Raw genomic sequence first — 19,073 nt, 5'->3', positions numbered from 1 at the left:
GGGCTCGGAAACAGACCGAGCTGCGCGGCTTTGGGCCCAGAAACAGAGGTCCGGCCCTGCGTGTTTGGGCCTTGAGAACGGGCTCAGCAGCCGGGTTTTTTGGCTCCCAAATGGGCCCCGAGTCAGCTGGTGCAGGGGCCAAAAGCGGGAGCCGGCTTGGCTGGTTTTGCAGGCGGGTGGGAGGGTGTTGGGGGCTGCGGGGGGAAGCGGGGGGCGGGCAGGGTGCGTGGACCCTCCCCGGAGATGGGGGTCTGGTTGTGTCGGACGCCGAAGTTTGGGAGTCCGGCACGCAGCAGGCCGAACTCAACATCTGTGATGGTCTGTGGGGGGGAAAGGCGCTTTTCAGACCCCACGTGCCCTCTTTGAGTCCAGCTCTTCTTTCTGCGCTGCTCAGAATAGTTGTTAAGTAATTAATCGCGCAAACTAACGAATATTTATTCGGCGTGTAACTCTGATGTTTAATCCCAATGCTCCAGTTTTGACAGCAGTTGATATACAACCTTATGGAAAGCCCAGACCGTTGCACGTAGCTGGAGCTTGTAAGGAGAAGCAGCTGAAATCAGCCGGCGCTTCAGTGCGGAGCTGGGGCTTCAACGAGCCAGAACTGTAGCAAGCGGGAGCTGGAACGAGGCGGGGTGTCCGCTGTCTGGAGCGTGCATTAGCCAGAGGCAAAAGTACCTGCAGCTGTCAACGAGCAGGAGGCGTGATTAGCTGTAGCGTCTTTTCGCTGGAGCATCCCACTCACTTTTGAATACGTATATCAGCTAATATGCGCTCCCAGCATGGCCAAAGAGGGGCCGGGTGCAGGCAGGGCTGTCCGCAGCAAGCCGCTCCGAGCAGCAGGGAGGTGAGTTGTCCTTCTGCCAGCAGGGAGCCCGGCCTCTTCCCTCTGGCATGCAATCCACGCCGCGCTCCTCTCTCTGCGTGGAGGGTCTCTCCCGGTCCGTTCCCGCGGGCAGAAGCGAGGTGGGGGTCCCCCGTCTCTCCTGGGGCAGCCCCCCCTGCGAGGGGGCGCGGGCGAGGTGTCGTCGTCCCCTCGGTACCGGGCAAAGGGGAGAGAAACCGGCCGGTGGGAGCTCCTGGGGTGCAGAGCCCTTCTGGCAGAATCCTCCCCTGTCTTTTCACCGATGGCTGGGTGTGACAAGCAGGTTCATTTCTTTGTCTCCTCTTTTCCCAGTGTCACCTTCCGCGTCACACGAAGAAAATCCTGCGTGGTTAATTCCGCTTGCTGCTCAGGTAATGGTACATATCAGGCTGGGGGAGCAGAGAGAAACCCTTGCAAGTTCGAGGGCACTACAGATGCTCCACGTTAAACCCACAGAAAAGGTAAATTTGCTGCTAGTGCAGAAAAGCTGATGGAAAAATTGCTGTTAACAGATCGTGCCCTGTTCCTGAACTGGTCCCTTGATGTGTTTTTGTTTCAGGGGAAAGAATGAAATTTCCTGTCTGGTAAATTCAGAGCTGCCTGTTAGCTTCTTCAGGGTCGAGTGTTTCTCTTTGTTCATACTGATTTGATGGGCAAGTTGGAAATAGCCTTTTACTTTTTTATGATAACTGAATTTTTAGGAATGTGTGGTGTCCCTGTAGTTCATTTTTGAGCACCTAGATGGCAGTAGAAATGTAATGAGTGAAACATGATGGGAACTGGTACTTAAACTTGATTTTTATTTGTTTTTTTTTTTTTTTCCTTCCCCATTAAGAGTGTTGATGGCATGTTGTCCTGTGGCACAATCCCCATTCCGTTCAGCGGAGTCTTCAGTCTAGGACTTTTAAGTGAAAAAGTTTGTCCTTCCAAAAAGGGACTAGTCATTCCTAGGACCGAGGCATAGACTTGGAGAGTTGCTTAAGTACGTGATCGGAATTAAAGCCAACTTTCAGTTGATGTTGCTGCTGTTGGTCTTTGCTTTCATTGATTTCTCCACCACTCCCTCATGGTTGGGAGCTCTGAATCATAATGTTTTTCAGTCTCTGACACATTTCCCCCACCCCCCCCAAAAGAAGAGGCAGTGTCTAAAAGTTAATTAGTTTCCTCACAAATGTGTGAGTAAATAAAATTTGAGTTATGATGATTAAAACCATAAAAATGACACCAGTTGATACCGAAAAGCTGGTCGAAGAAACTCTCCAAGACTTGTTTTGGAGTTTTAGAAAGCAGGCATTCTTTATTGCAGCGCAGGATGCACGGGGGACAGTTCCACCTAGCGTGCATACCATAGCTTTAGCACAAACAGGTTATATAGAATAACTAATTACCTATTAATCAGATTAGTATACATATACATAAAAATGATTGCAACTGATTATCTTAGTACAGCCTACATCCGATCATGCGCCATGAAGGATCCGTTTGTGTCAAAGGGCTGCTTTTGTGACCACCGACCCATTTGAAGTTCTTGTTGGCTATCCTTGAAGTCTTTATACTTGTCCTGGTTCTTTGATCATGAAGCTTAATGCAGTTTCAATCGCATGTGGTCAGTTTCAGCAGTGTTCTCATCTAGCGTACAGGAACATCTACTCATAAGAGCAAAGAACTGCAAAACTTATGAATAATTACTAGTTAATTGCTTGGCTATACTTTTGTCTATTGTTTCAATCATAGTGGTAGTATAAGATTTCTAATAATTATTTACCAAATCTCACTTTTACAGTCACCTAGCAGCAAATCAGTTTCCACAGCTGGTACAAAATATTAAAACCATCAAATTATTTAAACATACTATACAGAATGTATGGAAATACGCTATCAATTCTTGCACATCTGGACTATTTCTGAACAGGCATTCATCACACACAAAAGTCGTCAGGGTACAGATCACCTGCACTTCATGCTCTGACAAGACAGAATGCTGAGGCAGGGATGAGCTCTGAAAGAAGAAGGAAAAAAAAAAAAAAAGGCGGCTACAGGGTCACGGTTTTGTTTTGTTGTTGTTTGTTTTTAGAGAGTGCAGTATTGACTGGTGCCAGCCTGCAGAGCTCTTCTGCTGCCTGACCTCTCCTTCTCTTTCATGGCTGTAATTGTCGTTTGGATAATTGTAGAAGAGCAGTTAAGTTACTTGCCTCTGTGAATGTGCTGGTAGTACCAGGAAGGCAAATGCTTGAACCAGTAGCGAATAACTTGGCGACAAGTAGAATTTCTGAAGGAAGAACAGCAGCAGCAACAGGAAGCAAATAGCAAGTGACCAAAAACTTGTGTGTGTCAAATGCATCAAAGCTTTCTTGCCAAACAACGTTTGGCAATATGTTCCAAATGGCTTTTTTCGGTAAACGTAAATTCTCAGGAAGTTCAGGGCTGTGTGTGGCAAAACGTGTCCCTCTGCTTACATGTCCTGCTACGTAAATAGCATGGATCAATGGCAAGTCCAGTGGCAGGGCTGCTGTTCCCTACTCTCGACGTTGCCGTAGTAGTGTTGCGGTATTTAGACCTTCACGGACGGGCCGAGGAACGGAAGGAGAATGCCCGTTTTCTGTAAGGGCTCAGAATGCCGACCCTTTTCTCTGCCTGCCGCTCCCCTGTGCGTGAGATGAAGCTGTTTTATTTTTCTCCCTTGTTCCTGGTCTAAATATTTCTGGAGCTGTTGCTGCTGTGGGTTTGCAATTGGTGTTACTGCATTTTTGTAGCGTTCTAGCGATGGGTCATTTCTGCTGTGGCGAAGCGTCGAGATACGGTTTTTGGTTTAAAGCGTCAGAAACTACATTCACGGAAACCAGTAACTCGCGGCGTAGGGGAAACCGATCTGGCGCGTGCAGCTGTGCTCGCAGGGCTGCTCGGTGGCTCCTCATCGAAACGGCAGGGTGCGTGTGTGGACATCCGTAGGGTTGCGCTCTGGGTCCGAGAGCGTTAACGTATTTTTGCTGTTGGAAGATGGAATGGAGCGTGTGCCTGTTAAATCTCAGGGCGGTCAAAAGCTAGGAGGGACCCTGAGCGGGTTTGGTGGCACAACTGCGGTTTTAAAAGATCTTGACCGTTTGGAGCGATGGCCTGGAAAAAATGATTCCTTATTTGCAACGAGGCAGTTCGCAAGGACAGATGTGTTGCTGTGCTCTTTAGCAAAACTACTCAACTTGGGACGTATAGGGTGATGAAGCCTCGGCTATACTAAGGCTCGAGAAAATGTATGTAGGTCTCTATGTCTGTCACCTGCGTGTATCTAGGAAAGTGAGTTCTAGTGAAAGTAAAGTTGCCAATGAGTCAAAAAAGAAAGGAAAAAAAAAAAAAAGGCACGGTTGTCTGAAAAATGCAAAAGCTCTAGTGGCCTGTGTCAACAACTGTACCGAAGATGATGCAAAAATACTTTTTCCTCCGCTCAGTCGTACTGTCTTCACAAACCTTCACAAAAAAAAAAAAGGCAGCTTTGGATTCCTACCCAGCTTTGTGCTAATGGTTTTTTTTCTTCTCTCAGCTGGATGTCAGCTGGCACCGTTTCGCCGTGGTTGCGCTTTCTTCTGCGGTGACGGTACGAGACAGATGGAAAGATTCCGTAGTGGCCTGCAAGTACAAGGTACGCCTACGATGTGTGTCTGCATTTTTCCAAAGGTACTTGCAGTATGGACTTTAACACTGAGAGTGTGCCAACTCTCCTTCTACTTGTTTTTACATGAAATATTTTAACACAAATACTAAAAATAAGTTCTGTTCCGGAGCATGTTACACCTATACAAAGTTTACTTCCCTCAGTTTATTTTCTCTTCCTGAAAGCATAATCTTCTGTTGCTGTGTGCTTGCTAGTAAATGATACTGTGAAAATAATTTTGTACTAAAAGAGGGAAGAAACTGTTCATAAGAGTTCAGCTGTTCAGAAGAAACAGACTTTGTTTTCATGATAAAAGCTTTATGCTTTTACAGTCGATGAGGTTTTTTTTAAAATATCTTATAGTAGTACTCAAAAACGTTACGGAGATAATTAGCATCTGTACTAAAAGCAATCAAGGTCAAAGAAGAGACGTGGACAAAACAGGACAAACGGGCGTCGCATCTATGTGTTTTCCAGGCTTTCCCAGGAAGCATTAGCAGCCTTGTAACTAGAGACAGTGAGTCCTGAGGTGTTTTTGATGAGTTACTGCTTCAGTAATGTATTTTTTTCCTTTAACCTACAGTGTGTAATTTTGACTTCAGTTGGAAAGAGATTTTCCAGAATGGAAGTCTTTCTCACTCAAAGAAATTTTGTTTTATGAACTTCCCATCAGAGTGGATCTTCAGAGGTGATTGACTTGACAGTAGAAGTCATCAGTAACGAGACTTTTCACTCTCTTTAAAAAAAGAAAAAAAAAAAAAAAAGTCAATTTCCTTCCAAAGACCCAAGCACAGCCCATCTTCCTAAAGTTGATGGCATCACTGGTCTTTGGTTTCTCAGTTGTAACAGTCGAGATAACATGAAAACGTGTTGCTCTGCATGCTTCAGTACTGCCAAAAGCATTAGGAAACCCGCTAGTCCTTTTTGGTAGTCTGAGGTATTGCAGCACTGGGGATTTTACAAATTGACTTGCATTGTTTAAACTGTAACTGCCAAATAGCTGTAGTATATGATTTGTTAGGTGTATGTAAGCAGTTAGGTATTTTTCTAAACATTTAAAAAGAGAGGCAACTGAATGTTACGGGGATTTTTTCCTGATGTTTTGACGGAGTGCTCTGAAGTACTTTCTTTCTGTCTGGCTTTCAATGGTGTGTTTCCCTGGCAGTTCAGTAGTACCTCTCGCGTTTCCCTGGCAGTTCAGTAGCACCTCTCTTGGGCAGCTCAGCTGGCCAGGTGTCCCTCCGCATTCTGTAACACGCACAAAAACCCCTAGTCACGTTATAACTGTGTACTTTGGAGAGAGATAATTTAATGGTATGAATTCAGAGCTGTGCAAGTTAAGGTAATGGAAAAGGAAAAATCAAATACTTTTACAGTATAAGTATTTTTATTGGACGTGTATAAACATGGGCACACCTTTTTAGTGTAAAGTGAATTATTGAGATTTATTCTTTATTTTTCATTTTGCTCTTTGGAGTTTTCCACTTCACTTTCGGCTTTATTCACCAAACAAGCAAGATGCAAAGCGGCAGCAGCAGGAGCGCAAGGGCTGTAGCTGTTGCGGTGGATCCGTAAGCGTGGATTCTGATTGCGTACGACCTCGTCCTGCAGCCTCCCAGGGTTATCTCCCTGCAGCAGTGCTGTAAGGAAGGGAGGAGACGTTTTCCAGCACCGGCAAGAGTGTTTACTTGTATGCTAAGAAGGTGTTCAAAATGGTATCGATTAGCCTAAATGCTGATTTTAAGTGTTCAAATAGCTCTTAACTTTTAAAGGAGGTGGTGTATTTCGAGCTGACCTGTTTACCTGGAATCCTGCTTTAGCTCAGCGACTCTTCTTGTGCACCCCCAGCCTCTGCTGGCAGGGCGGTATGAGAAGCTGGAAGGTCCTTGACTTAGTATAAACACTGCTTAGCAACAACTACAGCATCGGTGTGTTGTCAACATTATTCTCATCCTAAATCCAAAATGGCCCTCTACCAGCTACTCAGAAGAAAATGAACTTTATTCCAGCCGAAACCAGGACAACCCCAAACCCTCTGATTCTGGGACTGCAACGGAAAAAACCAAACGACTTTGGGACTCCTGGGAAAGCCAAATCCGCCTGGATTTGTGCAGCTGGAAAGCAAAAAACCCACCCCATTTTCATGCACAAACCCACAACCAAAAGATCACCCCTTTTTATGTTGTGGAAAAGCACTGAAACACACCCCAAACTGAGTATTTTGAAAAAGCAAAAAACTCCCCCGTTAGGGGAAGACTGGGGATGAAGCACAAGCAGTTTGAGGGGCGTTGCTGGGGGTCCTCCCAGTGTGGATGATCTGGTGTGGATGCTCTGTTGCGGGTTATCCCAGGTGAGTTACCTGCTGTGGATCATCCTGGGCGGACTCCCTGGGGTAGGTCATCCCCACCCGTGTCCCCCCATGCACCTCTGTACCCTCACCTACCCTCTCCCCGGCGTGTGTGTTTCTCCCCCATATATGCTCCCCGCTGCTTCAGCCCGCCCCCTTCACCCATTCAAGTTTTTAACCCACGCGAGTTGTTTCCCCCCGCATCCCCTGCTCTTCTATCTCCTGTCCCCCCACCCGGCTTCCTTTCCCTCCTCCATATTCCACACCCCCCCCCCCCCCCCCCCATCATCCGTCAGGCTCCAGACCCCTGGCATGCTGCCTGCACCCCATTCTCTGTCATTTTTTTTTCTTCTTTTCCTTACAAGTTGTTGTTTCTTTTAAATGATTAAACTGTTTTCGTTTCAAGCCACGAGTTTTCTCCCTTTCGCCCTTCCGATTGTCTCCCCGTCCCACTGGGGGCGGGGGAGCGAGTGAGCGGTCGCGTGGGGCTTTGTTGCTGGCTGGCATTAAACCACGACACGAGGTGAGTTGCAAGCCCTGCCTGGCTAATGCTGGAGGCTCTCTGTGTTCCTCCTGCCATCTTGACGGGCTGTCCTTGTTCTTCATTGCCGCTTTATAGCGAGCGCCTCTCGCGCTGTAAGCGGCAGTAGTACTGGGGCCGCGCAGGTACTGCGTGTTGCAGGCAGCAAAGGGCAATTGTGACGCTTGCTGGCGGGAGCGGCAAGGAGTGCGGAGCCACGCTCCTGTAGGGAGCAAAGACGGAACCTCGAGGGCTCTACGGTCATCTGCTGAGGACTACTAATATCCCGACAGGCCTCTTTGCTTTCCCTGCTTCGCGTCTGATTACTTTGCACGCCGGAGGGCGGGGCGGTAAGTAACACCGTGCAGCGTCTCTTCGATCAGAGACGAGCCCCGCACAAGGAGCCTTGCGTGCGTGCAGGATTAGGAGAGCAGAGTTCCGATAGCACAGAGGTGAGGAAAGGTGCGCCCACCCCAAGTGAGCCCCAGGGTCGCCAGGGTATCGCTCGCTTGCAGGTGGGCCGCTCGCCTCTGGTGCGCTGGGACGCGGCGTTTCCTGCTGGACAGAGCTGCCCCTCTGGCGGAAAGCAGCTTTGGGTCTCTTGTGGCCTGCCTTCAGGCTGTCACCTGAACCAGGTGTTATGTTTTTTTTTAAATCTCTCGCCAGCAGCTGTTGACTGGCTGCTTTCACTCCCGCAACCCCGATGCCACATGCAGAGGGATACAGCAGTCCCTGGGGCTTGCTCCAGGGGACCACCCCCCCGCTCCCCCCTGCCGTTTGCAGGTCCCTGTGCTGCTGCTCCTCTCTAGATAATGGGGTGGGGGGGCAGGGACAGAAGCGACCACCCGAGTTGTCTGTTCTTTGCACTTGACTGCTGTAAACGCTCCAGCCACTCGGGTGCTTTTTGGAACGGAGGCGATGAAGATGACTGCCCAGGCTGCGAGTGGGGAAAGGGCAGGGCAATGTAAGCCCTGTGCCCCCAGTAAGTAGTTGCCGCCTGTGGCTGGTCTCTACTGGGCTGAGCTGTCAGTCATCCCTCATCCAGCTGCTGCTCAGAAGAGGATGGTTACGGGGATGCGGATGCTGCTGCCCGGTGACCGAAGGTGGGAACTGGCGTTGGGGAGGGGCGCATGCGCGGTGGCGTGTGTCGGGGGGCTCCAGCTGTTGCCGGGCAACCGAGACGCGGTACAGCAGCTCGACAGCTGCGCATGCGTGGCGGCGCGTTGACGGCGCTCGCCGCTGTTGCCGGGCCACCAAAGCACGACACGGCGCATCGGCAAGGGCGCATGCGCGGCGGCGGCGCGCTTTACGGCGCTCCCGCTGTTGCCAAGCAACCAAAACCCGTTACGGCAGCTCGGCAAGAGCGCATGCGCGCTGCGCCTTTTACGGCGCTGGCCGCTGTTGCCCGGCAACCAAAGCGCGACACGGGGCCTCCCCAACAGCGCATGCGCGACGGCGCGGTTTACGGCGCGCCTTCTGTTGCTCGGCAACCAAACCGCTTTACGGCAGCTCGGCAAGGGCGCATGCGCGCTGCGCCTTTTACGGCGCTGCCCGCTGTTGCCCGGCAACCAAAGCGCGACACGGCGCCTCCCCAACAGCGCATGCGCGGCGGCCCGGTTTACGGCGCTCCTCCTGTTGCTAGGCAACCAAAACGCGTTACGGCAGCTCGGCAACCGCGCATGTGCGTTGGCGCGTTTACGACACTGGCCACTGTTGCCTGGCAACCAAAGCGCGACACGGCGCCTCGGCAACCGCGCATGCGCGGCGGCGCGGTTTACGGCGCTCCTGCTGTCGCCTGGCAACCAAAACGCGGCCCTGGCGTTCTGGAGCCGCGCATGCGCGGTGGCGCCTTTTGCCGCCCTCCTGCTGTTGCCTAGCAACCAAAACGCCGTTCAGCAGCTCGGAGCCGCGCATGCGCGGTGGCGGCGCGTTTCGCCAGCGCTCTCTTCCGCCACCTATTGAACAGACTTCGGTACTGCAGCTGGGCTGCCGCCCATGCGCGCTGGGGCCTTGTGCCAAGCGCTCGCCGCTGCCACCTCGCGGCCAATGTTCGGTACTGCAGCTCGGAGGCTGCGAGGGCGCGGGGCTGCCGCTGTCCTGCACGTGCCGTCCGACGGTAACGGCAGTGCGGCACCGGCGGGAGGCGCCGCCGCGCTCCTTGCTTCCTCCCGGTGAGGAAACGCCGCCGGCAAGGAAAGCTTGCACGGGCTCTCTGCCTGGCCTCCCTCTCCTCGCGGCGCGGGAGCACAAAGGGACAGGCGGGGCGCTGACCGGCTGCGGGCAGGCGCTGCTGCGGCTGAAGCTGGAGAGGCCACAGAAAGGTAGAGAAGAAGAAATGGAAGGCTGGCCGGCCAGCAGCTGCCCCCCGCTGCAGGCAAGAGAGAGCCTGCCTCTCCGCGCGTGGAAGGATCCCTCTTCGTAGTCCGCAGCAGGTCAGACCGCCGAGCTGCACCGCAGGGTCCGTACGCAGCACCGACGGCGCGGTACGGCCACGTAGCGTGCGAGCGAGCGAGGCTCCGTGCCTAGGAGGCCTCGTCCTGCAAGACCTATGAGACGCGTGTTCTCCTAGGGGGAGGACGGCCGCGCCGCCGGAGTTACAGAAGAGGAGGGAGCGGGAGAGGAGCAGAAAGAAGCGTCTGAACTGGCAAATTCTCCTGGCAGTGCCAAGAACAAGAGCTGTGGTGAGCCCCGGGCCCTCGGGGCCCTGTCTCCCCTCTTCTGCGTTCTGGTCCCTCCCTGGCCCTCCCCTGGTCCCCCCTCTTTCCCACACCGCTGCCTTTTTTTTTTTTTTTTTTTTTCTCCTTTCCTCCCTTGTACCCCTGATACTGAAAAGCCGGTCGAAGAAACTCCCTAAGACTCGTTTTGGAGTTTTAGAAAGCAGGCATTCTTCATTGCAGCGCTGGATACACAGGGGATAGTTGCACCTAGCGTGCATGCCACAGCTTTAGCACAAACAGGTTATACAGAATAACTAATTGCATGTTAATCAGATTAGTATACATATACGTAAAAACGATGGCAACCGATTATCGTAGTACTGCCTACATCCGATCACGCGCAATGAAGGATCCATTTGAGACGAAGGGCTGCTTTTGCAACCAGCGACCCATTGGAAGTTCTTGCTGGCTGTCCCTGAAGTCTTTATTCTTGTCCTTGTTCTTTGATCTTGAAGCTTAACGCAGTTTCAATCACATGTGGTCAGTTTCAGCATTGTTCTCATCTAGCGTACAGGAACATCTAGTCATAAGAGCAAAGAACTGCAAAACTTAGGAGTACCTACCTCTGCTAGTTAATTGCTTGGCTATACTTTTGTCTATTGTTTCAATTGTAGTGTTAGTATAAGATTTCTAATAATTATTTACCAAATCTCACTTTTGCAGTCACCTAGCAGCAAACCAGTTTCCACAGCTGGTACAAAATATTAAAACCATCCCAATATTTAGACGTGCTATACAGAATGTATGGAAATAGGCTATCAGAGGTGTCCGAGGGGCAGAGGGAGCGCCGGGGGGCGCCCCGAGACCCGGAGCAGACTCGCTGGCAGGACTCGATAGGCACGCGACTGACTGAATAAACGCTGGCCGCCCGTCCCCTTTGCCCTCCGGGCTGCGTTTGCGCTCCCTTTGCACGAGGCGAGGGGCCGTGAGGGAGCCCAGGGGAGGAGGAGGTGAGGCGCTGGGGGGGGTCGGGCCGCGCCCCCCCCCCCCCCCCCCCCCCCCCCCCCGTTCCTGCTGGGCTCCAGCTGTTGCAAATATTCTGGTAAAGAAATCAAAATTTAATCCCATAGAAGAGTTAGGTTTGATTAAGAAGTAAAATTGTGAAGCATAACGTATAGGATCGTTAAGTTTGAAACGTAGCCATAGAAACTTTAGGAACTGTGTTCGCGTGACTCTAGGAACCTTAATATTGTTAAAGTTTGAAATAGCTAACCCTAGAAACCTCACCAGGAAGTTACGGGTTTTTCTACGTTCTGTTTCAGGAAACTAAGGAAACCGTCGTGGACACCAGTTTGCTGCTTGGAAACCCCCTTACCCTTCCCATCTCGATTTGAGTATCGAAGATTCCAGTCAGCAGAGCTAAGTGTAACTGACCAATGATTGTTTTTAAGTAAGAATATTGATAAGGTTATATAATCAAAGGACCGATCATTATAAAGGTTAAATTTAAGAACGAGCAGAGTATGCATTTTTACGGAAGGAGCTTAGGTAACAATGACCTGACAAGAAAAGTCTGTAAAAACTGATGGATTTTGATACTAAGCGGGACACGCCTTTGGAGGAGCGATCCCCCGTGTCCCCAGCGCTGCGATAAACAAAGTGCCTGCTTCTTAACTTCACGTTGGTGTTAAGGAGTTTTATTCCGGATTTCGGTAGTGGTTTTGGCGACCCAGATGGGACCTTGCGAGTGAGACTGGACGAGATCGAGCGTCGATCGAACTCCGGCCGGCACCGAGGTATTCTCGGGGAGAACCATCACCCTCGACTCGCAAAGCTCCTCGCAGCGTTCCCTGGAAAAAAGGTAAGGCGCTGCTTCTTTGGAATTGGTTTGGAAAGCCCGCCCGTGAGGCGCGGCGAAAGCTTCGCAGGGTTGGGGCTTGGAGGGTACCCGTCTGCAGCGGAAGCCTAGGCGTCTGCCGGTAAGTCGTAAGCGAAAGCTACTGCTGGGTTGGACTTTGTGTATTATTTGGGACAATTGTCATTTGCATTTCTTTGGTATTTGGTATTTGAATGTATATAAGTATAATGGCATTAGCAAAATTGTTTAAGAATAAGAGTGCAGGAAATAGAACTGCTGATGAAAAGTTACCAAAAACATCACCGTTGGGACGTTTATTGGCACATTGGGGTGAATTGCAGGAAAAATGGTAAACAAACAGAACTTTGAGTTACAATACTATATTGCAGTTCCTGTTGTTTTGTAGGAGAGAGAGTAAATGGAATAAAGTGCCATATGTAGATTTGTTCTTTTTAAGTGAACGTATCTGACGGGGACCGGAGGCGAGTCTCCCAGCACAACCTCTGGTTACAGCTAAACTGGGAGAACAGAAAATTGAATTTGAATTGACACTAGGGTCACCTTTTCAGTTTTAAATACCTTAGAGGGAGAGTTAAGTTTTGAAGAAATTGGTGGTGTCGGTGCAACAAGTGAACGAGAAACTAGACCCTTCTTTAAATCTTTAACAATGACATTAGGAAAGCAACGGGTCACTCAGCAGTTTTTGTCTGTGCCAAATTCTCCTAAAATCCTGTTAAGGAGAGATCTATTTGAGAACTTAGAGGCAGAAATTAAATTTAAAAGTGGAGAGATTAAAACTTTAATTCCAGAAACTAAACGTATCGAAGCAGTGGCTTTGTTGTTAACAGGACGGTTACCGACAGCAGAAGATTATACCAGTCAAAGTATAATGCTGTAATTCCAATCATCTGGACTGGGAAGTTCCTGGTAAATCCAAAAAGCAGAACCTGTGAGAGTTGATTTAAAGCCAGGATCGAATCCGGTAAGAATTAAACGATACCCCCTAAAACCGGAAAGTCGGAAAGGGTTAGTAATGGTAATACAAAAATTTTTAAGATACAAATTGTTAATAGAATGTGAATCCAGATATAACACCCTGATCTTGCCTGTTAAAAGGCTAATGAAAAAGATGATAGATTAGTTCAAGACCTCCTCAGAGCAATAAATCAAATAGTACAAGATATTCATCCGGTAGTAGCAAATCCTTATACTTTGTTAACAACCCTAACGGAGAAACAAGAATGGTTCACAGTGTTAGACGGAAAAGATGCCTTTTTCCGTATTCCCTTGGATCCCAATAGTCAAGAGGTTTTTGCTTTGGAATGGGAAAATCCTGAGACTGGGAGAAAAACACAATATATGTGGACAGTCTTGCCTCAAGGCCTTAAGAATAGTCTTACCGTGTTTGGAAATCAATTGGCACGAGAATTAGTGATTTGGAAGAAAGAAAATAATCAAGAAATCTTGCTGAAATATATGGATGATCTGTTAATTGTAGCTGAGACGGAAGAACAATGCACAAAGTTAACTATTAACTTTTTGAACTTTTGGGGAATCAGTGGATATCGAGTGTCAAAAGAAAAAAACCAAATAACCCAGAAAGAAGAAACTTATTTGAGTTTTAAAATCCTAAAAGGACAGAGACAATTGGGAACTGAGAGAAAAGAGGCAATTTGTCGTCTCCCCGAACCTAAGACTAAAAAAATGAATGACGAGCATTTCCGGGAATGGTTGAGTGGTGTCACCTGTAGATTATAAATTGTGGCTTGCTGGCCCGACCTTTATAGGAGCAGCTCAAAACCTCAAACAACGGATTGGACCGATGCCGAGAAAGCTACTTTCCAAGAATGGAAACAGGCTGTAATAGGGGTGCCAGCCCTAGGCCTGCCAGATCTCACAAAGACACTTGAACTTTTTGCTCGTGAAAGAAGAGGTATAGCTCTGGGTATCCTGGCCCAATATTTAGGGCCAAGTGGGCGAGCTGTGGCCTACTTCTCGAAGCAATTAGGTAATGTGAGTCTGGGATGCTCTGGTCGTCCGAGAGCCGTCGCTGCAACTGTGCTACTGATCCAGGAAGCTCGTAAGTTCACCTGAGGACAAAGGATTAGAGGACAAAGGATTACTGTACGTTTCCCATATGATAACTGTTGTGCTAAAACAGAAAGGGGGGCATTGGTTATCCCCTAGCAGAATGCTGAAATACCAAGTGGCGTTGCTGGAACGAGGTGATGTTTACCTAAAAACTACTACCACCGTTAACCCTGTTGCATTTTCAACAACTGATCAAGTTAAAGGAGAACTGGAACGTGACTGCTTGCAGACAATCGAAAGAGTTTACTCCAGCTGACTGGACCTCTGAGATGTGCCGCTAGAAGAAACAGATTGGGAACTATATGCCGACGGAAGCGGTTCCATCTGTGAAGGAAAACGTTTATCAAGATAGACAATAACTACCGAGGAGGTAATTGCGTTGCCAACTTTGCCTTCGACGATATCTGCCCAAAAGGCTGAACTGATAGCTCTTATTCGAGCTCTGGAACTAAGTCAAGGAAAGCGAGTCAACACTTGGACAGACTCAGAAGTATGCTTCTGGAGTAGTACGTGCACATGGAGCGATACGGAGAGAAAGAGGACCGTTATCTGCACAAGGAACCACCACTCAGCACGCAGAACAAATACCGAAATTGTTAGAAACCATTCCAAAACCAACAGCAGTCACGATAATGCACTGTAAAGCACATCAGTTAGGTAAGACCGGTCCTAACGCAGGTAACCGACTGGCTGATAAAGCTGCTAAAGAGGCTGCGGAAAAAGGCATCCTAGCACTAGTTCCAGAGAAAAGTACAAAATTGCCTAAAGAAACTCCGAATTATAACGAAAAAGATGAAGAATTAATTATTAGATTGCAGGCTAACAAAATGGAACAGGATAGGCTGTAACACCGACAGGTCAAATAATAGTCCCACCCACAATAATAAGAGAAATTGGCCGAGCTGAACATCACAAAGTATATTGGGGAACAGAAAGTGAAATATGACAAAGATTGTTTAAACAATTAGAAGCGGATGTGAAATTTATATATAAAAATATCCCCGAATCAGTAATAAGATCATCTTTGGGATTATGAAATAAGGAAATTTTTTAGGAGAATATTAGCAAATTGATTGTATAGAATTGCCTTGAAAAGAAGGATATATCCTAGTTTTAGTTGATATCTTTACTGGGTGGCCCGAGGCTTTCCCTTGTCGCACCAACAAAGCAAGGGAAGTACTCAAAGTCTTGCTCAAAGAGATAATACCAAAATATGGGGTGCCTGTAGGAATGTCATCTGACAATGGCCCTCATTTTATAGCAAAGATTGTGAGACAAGTTGAGCAAAGTATTATCTATAGATTGAGACTATCACACCCCATATAGACCACAAGCAAGTGGGGGGGCAGGGGGAGGGGGGGGGGAGAGAGAGAGAGAGAGAATGAACTATACCCTTAAGCAACAGTCGAGTAAAATTTGTCAGGAAACCTCACTCCTCACATGGGTTAAAGCATTACCCATGGCTCTATTAAGAATCAGAGTATAGCCAGAAGAGAAAGAAAATTTAAGTCATTATGAAATGTTGTATGAAAGACCGTATCAAGAGTCCTACGTTCTGAGTATCTTGAGTGCCTTTGGAGATATGTTTTTAAAAGGTGTTATGATTTCTTTAAGCAATTCTTTTCAAGAACTTTGTCAGTATGTCTCCACAGCTGGACCCTTAGAACTGGACGTAGCAGCGCATCCCTTCCGACCAGGAGACTAAATATATATAAAATCACTGAGAAGTGGAAAGGACCGTATCGAGTCATTTTAACAACCCTTATAGCAGTAAAGGTCTGGGAGAAGAACCTTGGCTTCATTATTCAAGAATAAAGAAAGCACCAACAAGAAACCGGAAGTCTAAAGAAACTGGCCCTTTAAAACTGAAAATCTATAAGTAAGTTTCACGTTATCTGTTTGGGAAAACAGCTGTGTAAAGTTGATAATATTGGGGTTGCTATTAGGAATATTGTCGAGGGCAATAATCTTTTTGTGTGTTTAGAGGGCGTATGCATTTTTTTTGAGGGGTTCTAAACATGAGATAAACAAAATGAAACAATTATTGTTTGAGCTATTAATCTTGAGATTAACCGTTTTTGTAATTTGGATTTAAAAAAAAAAAATCTAGTTTTGTAACTGATTCAAAGTTTTGTAAAGACACAAAATTTAACCTCAGTAACAAGCCTGCCTTCCGATTCCAAAGTCAGATGAAAATCTAGTTCCGTGGAGAATACTGACATTGAATTTAACCAAAACTTGAGAAAAGATGCAGAACAATGAGAATCATTTTAGCAAATTAAATGGGATGGATTTAAAAGGCAATTATTTTTTTTGAATTTGAAAGAAGGAATTATAGCGTTGTGAATTATAACATTACCAAACCATCCACCTCATGGACAAAAGAATTCATTTAATCGCCCTTCGGGAGAAACTTGTACAAGCACCCCTTGGGGCTGTCAGTTGCCAAAACCGTAGAGACAAGTGCAAAAAGGAACTTGGGATCATATTGAAACTATAAAACGATGTCTAGAATTTACTGGAGTTCCAGGATCCTTGTTAGAGCCACCCAGAGTCGGGACCATCTATGGAAATTTAGACTGGTTTAGACAACCAGAGAAAAATCACAGATCCTAAACAGAGCTGAATGAAGGCTTATACTTGCAGCTCTTCTGACCCCAAACTCCAAAGACTTTCTCTAGTAGCTAAAGCTCTAAGATGGGGATGTATTTGCAGAAAGCATAATAATATTTGACATGATCTTTGGTCCCCTCTTCGGGACCAAACGGAAAAAATTTCGCTTGGAGTTGACTGTATTAAAGGACAGGTGAAAAGTTCAGGCTTAACTGTTTGGGTGACTAGTGATGATATATGATCCACTCACCTTTTCATGAAGGAGAAAGGCAACTCGTGGACTTTAGACTTAATAACTCTATCCTCTCTCTGGAAGAAATCTCCCTTGTGGCCTCGCTGGTGGACCTGGGTAAATGGAAAAGATGATACCTGGCAATGGCCAAGTCTTAGAACTAAAATCAGAGGGGTATTAAAATCTGTATTTTGACCCCAGTTAACAGCTCTTCCCAATCAGCTGACTCTTGACATCTTTCATTCAATCAAGGAAGTGCCTGCTGCTTAAGTTCACATTGGTGCCGAGGAGTTTTGTTCCGGATTTGGGTACCACAGCTGCGGGCCGGGGCTGGAGGAGCCGCAGGTGCGGGCAGTGAGGCTGATGGGGACGGCCCCTCCCTGGCCAGGGGGGGCTGCCGGGGGAGGGGCCGGGGCGGGGCCGGTGGGAGCCCAGGCAGGAGCGGAGCGGAGGCCGGGGTGCGGCTGCCCCTCGGACCGCGAACGTCGGAGGCGGGGGTGGCCCGGGGGGGGCGGGGGTGGCCCGGGGGGGGTGGGGGCCGCCTGTGCCGAGGCCGGGGGCCCTGGGGGCTCACAGGGCGGCTGGGAGCACGTGCGCGCGCGGGGGGGGGGGGGTGCTCACAGGGCGGCTGTGATCACGTGCGCGCGGGGGGGGGGGGCGCTCACAATGCGGCTGTGAGCACGTGAGCGCGTGCTCACCGGGCCCCGTGGCGGGGCTGCGCAGTCGGCCGGCGGGTTCCGGGGAAAGCCCCGAGGGGGACGGCGGGGACCGTGTCGGACGCACGGAGCGGTAGCGGGGCCGCGCCGTGCCGTGCCGAAGCGGCGGCGGCGGCGGGCGCTGCCCGGAGCCGGAGCCGGGCGGGGGGTGCCGCGCCGTGCCGGAGCCGGGCGGCGAAAGCGCGCCGGAGCTGCCCGGAGCGGCGCTGGGGTCTCGGCGGGAACTGCGGCTGCGCCGGCGTGGGGGTGGGCGGAAACGGAAGCGGCGTCCCCTCGGGGCCAGGCAGCAGGGCAGGCTGCCTCCCGGGGCATGCCGGGAGCTGTAGTTTTCGCGGACTCGGCGGCCGGGCGGCAGCGTGGCTCTCGGGCGCGGCGTAGTTCTCGCTGCCGCCGCGGCCCCCGGAGTCCGACAAGGTCAGACGCAGGAGCGTTACCGGTTTCGTGTGGTTTTCCGCGGGCTTCCCGCTGCGCCCGCTCCCCGACCAGCCGTGCGGACGCGGCTCCCGGGCGCATGCGCCGTCCTGCGCGTGGGGCAGCCCGGCGTTCGCTCGCTGCTCTGACCCCTCCGGCGCATGCGCGGTCCCTGGGAGCAGCGTGGTGGCGCGCAGGGCGGGGGTCTCGGCGGCAGCGGGCGAGCGCCGGGACCGCGGGTGAGGCGAGCGATCCCCTCCGGCGGGGGCGGTGGCGGGGGGTGCCTCCTGTCCGCTGGCCGCCCAGGGCTGGCGGGACGGGAAGCTGCGAAGCGGCCGCCGCGGCAGGCTCCCGGTCCGCCGGAGGCGAGCCGGGCCAGGGCAGCGCCGGGCAGTTCCCCGAGAGCCGATAGAAGGGAAGAGGGGACGGAGGCGGGCACCCCCCAGGCGCGGCCAGCGGGCGCCTCCCCGAGTCGCCGGAGCTCCCCCGGCGCCTTTGCTCGGCCCGTGCGGCTGCCCCCAGCTCCAGCCCCTCCCCTGAAGCCTGTGCTGTAGCCGCAGGCAGCCCCCGGGCCCTGTCGTGAGGGCAGCAAGCTGGCCCTGCGATGTTCTCGAGTCTCCCTGGACGTGGGTGCCGTTAGCAGCGGCGCGGGGAACGAGCGGCGTCTGCGGAAGCCCCTGCGGAAGGAGGGGCTCCGGCCAGGGTCGAGCTACGGTAATAACGGTCACTGCTGCCTCTTTCCCTCTCCCAGAGGCCACGCTGTGAGTGCGGTTGTCCGTTCGTCCCCGGGGATGCCGTTGACTGCAGCAGCCTCAGGCTTGCGTGGGCTGTCTCTGCCTGGCCTCCCTCTCCTCGCGGCGCGGGAGCACAGAGGGACAGGCGGAGCGCTTACTGGCTGTGGACGGGAGCTGCTGAAGCTGGAGAGGCCACAGAAAGGTAAAGAAGAAGAAACGGCAGGCCATCTGGCTGGCAGCTGCCTCCCGCTGCAGCCAAGAGAGAGCCTGCCTCTCTGGGTGTGGGAGGATCCCTCCTCGTAGTCCACAGCAGGTCAGACCGCCAGGGTCTGTATGCATGACCAGCAGCGCGGTACGGCCACATAGTGAGCGAGCGAGCGAGG

The 19,073-nt window shown here is 50.5% G+C and overlaps 1 long non-coding RNA gene across 2 annotated transcripts; it reads right to left on the bottom strand.

Moving 5' to 3' along the window:
* Positions 1 to 9,955: 9,955 nt before the first annotated feature.
* Positions 9,956 to 17,630, bottom strand: LOC138688595 (uncharacterized). Of its 2 annotated transcripts, none has more exons than XR_011327477.1 (3): positions 17,528 to 17,630; positions 16,848 to 16,942; positions 9,956 to 10,598 (listed from the first exon to the last, which is right to left on the bottom strand). It is a non-coding gene; the product is annotated as an uncharacterized lncRNA (long non-coding RNA). The 2 variants fall into 2 exon arrangements; XR_011327479.1 differs by lacking the exons at positions 9,956 to 10,598; positions 17,528 to 17,630 and adding exons at positions 11,547 to 11,885; positions 16,504 to 16,548 and having other exon boundaries at positions 16,848 to 17,281.
* Between the last annotated feature and the right edge of the window lie 1,443 nt (positions 17,631 to 19,073).

This window comes from Haliaeetus albicilla, chromosome 2 (genome assembly GCF_947461875.1).
Source record: "Haliaeetus albicilla chromosome 2, bHalAlb1.1, whole genome shotgun sequence".
Classification (NCBI taxonomy): Eukaryota; Metazoa; Chordata; class Aves; order Accipitriformes; family Accipitridae; genus Haliaeetus; species Haliaeetus albicilla.
This window is presented reverse-complemented; position numbering and strand designations above follow the sequence as displayed.